The sequence below is a fragment of the Kryptolebias marmoratus genome, linkage group LG1 (assembly GCF_001649575.2).
Source record: "Kryptolebias marmoratus isolate JLee-2015 linkage group LG1, ASM164957v2, whole genome shotgun sequence".
Taxonomy (NCBI): Eukaryota; Metazoa; Chordata; class Actinopteri; order Cyprinodontiformes; family Rivulidae; genus Kryptolebias; species Kryptolebias marmoratus.
In genome coordinates this window covers 6,106,429-6,111,066 of record NC_051430.1, presented here as the reverse complement: position 1 = coordinate 6,111,066, position 4,638 = coordinate 6,106,429, and the positions used below count along the sequence as shown (strand labels likewise).

Sequence of the window (4,638 nt, the reverse complement as noted above, 5' to 3'; positions counted from 1 at the left end):
GGGTACCATCCTCAGTCCAACGGTCAGTCCGAGCGCTGTAATCAGGAGCTAGAGGTGGCTCTCAGGTGTCTTGCCAGCGACAATCCATCTATCTGGAGCAAGAAACTGGTTTGGATTGAATATGCGCACAACACACACGTCTCGTCAGCCACAGGATTATCACCATTCGAGGCATCTGTGGGTTATAACCCCCCACTGTTCCCCAGCTTTGAACCTGAGTTAACTGTCCCTTCTGTGCAGGCTCATCTGCGAAGGTGCCGAAGCATATGGAGACAAACCAGGAGAGCACTGCATAGAACTACCGAACAGAATAAAAGGTATGCAGACCGTCAACACTCCTCTGCTCCCAGCTACAAGGTGGGCGATAGGGTATGGCTGTCCACCAGGGACATACCTTTGAGAGGCACCACCAGGAAATTGGCACCTCGTTTCATCGGGCCATTTCCAATCGAGAAAGTCATTAACCCTACATCAGTTCGCTTAACCTTGCCAGCTTCCATGCACATCCATCCATCATTCCATGTATCCCAAGTCAAGCCAGCAGTGGACAGTCCATTGAGCCCTCCTACCGTCCTCCACCCTCCCGCCCGGTTAATTGATAACCAGCCTGCATTTACGGTTAACTGTATTTTGGACGTCAGGCAGAGAGGCAGGGGACGGCAGTTCCTCGTGGACTGGGAGGGTTATGGTCCTGAGGAGCGCACATGGGTCCCTAGATCTTTTATTTTGGACCCTACTCTGATTACTGACTTTTATAGAGCTCACCCAGAGAGGCGTCTCTGATCGCCAAGGGGCGATCTTTGAGGGGGGGGTACTGTAGGGATCTGGAGTTTTAGCCCCGCCTTGGGGCGGCTCCTCCTACCCTTCTTTTTACAGGTGATCCAGATCCAGTTAATGAGGACTGCCAGTACTTAAGCCTTCAGCTGAGACCAGACCTTCGCTGGAGCATCGAACCTTCTGGGTTAGATTCTCAGCCACAGTTTCTAACCTAAAGTGGTTATTTATTGATTACGTTCTTTGTGCACCTTGACTTCAGGTTCTTCGCCACGCTACTGGATTACGACCATTACGGATACTTACCTTGGACCTCTGGATACTCACCTGGACAGGATACTGGCTTGTTGACCTTTGGATCACCTAACACCTCCGTCATCTCCTCCACGCTGCTGGACACTTCCTGGATCTGTAAGGACAAAAGAACATTAACAAGCCATCGTGCAGTGCTAGGCTGATACTAGGATTGGTACCCGAGACTCACCCTGTTCCTCTTACTTCACAGATCATTCCACGAACCTGTCGCACTGTATATACATTGGACACCTGTAAATAAATTGCACTTACCTTCAGCTGTTGTCTCTGCGTCTGGTTTTGGTCTCGCTCTCGGACTAGTTACCCTGGGTTCTTGTCAGTGGGATTCCAAGGTATTTGTTGCTGTCCTGGACATCTGCAATGTTGCCTTCAAGTACTTAAACTTCCTAAGTTGCGATCACTTTGCCTCTCTTGCATACCATTCAGCTGCATTTATTCAGTCCGAATGACATTCAAATGTCCTTGGTGTGTATCCTGTGAGGTGGGTCAGTGAGTCAATGTCTTACTCATTTTTGGCTTAGAGCTTGATGTCATCCATGTAGAGGAGGCGAATGATGAATGTTCCACTTTGGAACACTAAAATTACTCTTTGCAGTGATCTGGCTGAGGGGATTCAGGCCCATGCAGAACAAGAGTGAAGACAGCGCATCTCTTTAGTATATGCTGCATCCGATGCTGCCTTGTGCAATTGGTTTTGAATTGGCCTCTAAAGTTGTCTTCCACATTCCTACTTTGTTCTCAATGAATACTCTTAGTGTCCTGTTGATGTTTTATAGTTTCTAGAATTCCAGTATCCATGTGTGTGGTATCGAGTCATAATTTTTCCTGTAGTCATTCCAGGTGGTGCACAGGTTTGTGTGTCTGGCCTTACAGTCTTGAGCTATGGTTCTGTCAACCAGTAGCTGGTGCTTGGCTCTCCTGGTGTTGGTGCCAATTCCCTTCTGTGGCTTGCTCCTGTATGACCCATTTGCCTGTTCATCTGCCGCTATGATGCTTGACATAAAACTCCATGTTGTACAGAGGCTGGTGATTGGATGGTAGTTGGATGGGATTGCCCCTTTCTAGGGGTCTTTCACAATAAGTCCTGTCTGGTATTGAGTCAACCACTCTGGGTGGGTCCTTTGTATTAGCAGCTGGTTCTTTTGTGCAGCTAGGTATTCATGGAGAGCAGTCAGTTTCTTCAGCTAGTAGGTGTGGATCATGTCAGGCCCTGGTGCAGTCCAGCTTTTCATTCCTGAGACTCTGTCTTGGATGTCGACCACTGTAATGGATACTGATTCTTGTTCTGGGAGGTAGCTGTGTTCAGATCTTAGATTCTGTAGCCATGAGGCATTATTGTTGTGTGATGTCTCTTTTTCTCATATTGTTTTCCAGTATATCTCAGTCTTAGTTCTGGGTGAATCTGCTTTTGTGTTATCCCCCTGTCATTGAGAGTACACTTTGGATGGTGTGGTGGAGAATACTCTGTTAATTTTCCTGGTTTCTGCTTCTTGAGTGTAACTCCTAAGATAAGTAACAAGAGCTTTGAGGCATTGTTTGGCAGTCTTTAGAGCATCAAGTATGGACAAGTTCTGACAGCTGACTGGTTTCTCTCTGTATTACTACTGTTGCTGTGGTTTATACCAGCTTGTTGGTCTCTGTGATGGTGTCAGTAAGGATACCTAGCAGGGCCACACTCACAACTTCTAGCAGACTTTCAGAGGGTACTTTGTTACTTAGCCTTAGCAAGAGGTGCAGGGCATAGGCATCTAGGTTGGTCACAATCTTCATTTTCACAGTACTGAGAATGAAGATTCTCCTTCCTTGCTTTCAGTTCATCAGGACTTCTTTAAGGGCTTTGTAACCATATTCAGTTTGTGGGAATGATGGTATATCTTCCCTGACCTGTCATCCTGGCTCCTCCTTGCTGTAGCATCTTTGTTGTACCTCATCAATTTCTAGGTATGAAAGCAGGTTTCAGTCTTGAATGTTGGAACACTGAGTCCAATGTTCTTTCTAAGTAAATCTGGATGTTAGGTATCAAAGTTTCCATAGTTCCCACATCCTTCCCATGTAGCCACCCTCCTCTCCATGACTACACCTTGAGATCCTATTCATGAACACCACAAACAGGAGCAAAGACGAGAGGCGGGCTTGACTTTGTGCAGAGAAAGTGGACAGAAGTCTTGCTTTGGTTATATAAGGATTGGTTAGCCCTTAAAAACTCCAGCAAACTCCCGCCTCAACAAAATGTCTCAAGGGGAGACAATATTTTCAACTTCCTAGAGTTGAACAAGGCTAATGAGGGATATAAATCTGTTTGGTATCTGAATCTGTTTGAATATTGACCAGATTACAGTGACACCCAAAGTGCTCTTTCCAACACTCAACATCTTCAGTCCAGGTTCACAGTTCCCCACCTTAACCAAGAAAAGCTTGGGACATGCCACACTTTCTTTGCTCGAGTTGTTGAATGGGTTGCCAGAATCTCAGAGCTCAACCAAAAGCCCTTCTCCACAGCTTCTCCAAATTTCTACCATGCCCCCCAAATTTCCAAACAGCCAACTTTGTTTTTTAATGAAAGAAAATTGTGTACAGTTGACTGACAAATCACACAAACCAAAGTGGAGGGGGAGTATTACTCTATAAATCACATGGTTACAACAAATCCTACTCTGACAAGTCATTAATAACAGTGTAAACCACAAGAACCGTATGATGGAAAACTTTAGAAATTTATTGATGACTTTTTAAAACTGTGATAAACAGATAAACATTCAAACCAGACACTGGCCTGTGTCTTAGTCTATATTATTTGAAAATAAATAAAAGTCAAGTGAATGCAAGAATTCTCTATTTACACAAAACTAAACTACTATTTTTTTAAAGTTGCAGACAAACGTGTTATAGTCTATTTATCCCTTACAGATTAACCACCAGAACATCACGATTGAAAACATAATTTTCACACGTGTTTCATATGTGATACTAACACATGACATATGTGAAACATGTTCTGCAAGTTTCCCATGTGATTTTGGAGGATTTTGAACATATTTATGTGAAAAATGTGGTCCCATGTTTTACCACATGAGGTCGTGTGAAAAACATTTTAAAGTCATGTGGGTTTTTTTCCATAAGGGATTAGCTTAATGTATGCCTGCCTTTGGTTAAACCAGTGGTTCCCAAACTATGGTGCATGCCCTCTAGGGGGGGTGCAGTGCCATTGCAAAGGGGGCGCGAGATGGATGAATGAAAAAAAACAAAAACAAAACAGTGCCTGACTAAGCATAATGGACAGGTTTTTGACGGGGACAGGTTAACCCCATTTTGCACAGAGGCTTTTTTTAAATGTATTGATGATAGCAAAGTTGAATATTGTTTTAAATAAAAAGAAATATGTTTGAAATAACACTGAGAGCAAAGAATACACTTCTACAGTATAGAACTAAAAAAAAAACAGTTACACAAAAGTGTTTCACTGTAAAGATGGTTTGTAGTTTGTTTTGTTGCAAATTAAGTGTGAAATAAACTTCAGTGTGTGCCCAGTTGATGTTTTTTTTTTTTTTT

General features: G+C 43.7%; 1 protein-coding gene across 5 annotated transcripts in view; it reads right to left on the bottom strand.

Moving 5' to 3' along the window:
* nsmfb (NMDA receptor synaptonuclear signaling and neuronal migration factor b) overlaps positions 1-4,638 on the bottom strand; it is a 124,751-nt gene that overhangs the window by 79,842 nt on the left and 40,271 nt on the right. The gene's annotated exons all lie outside the window — the stretch shown is intronic.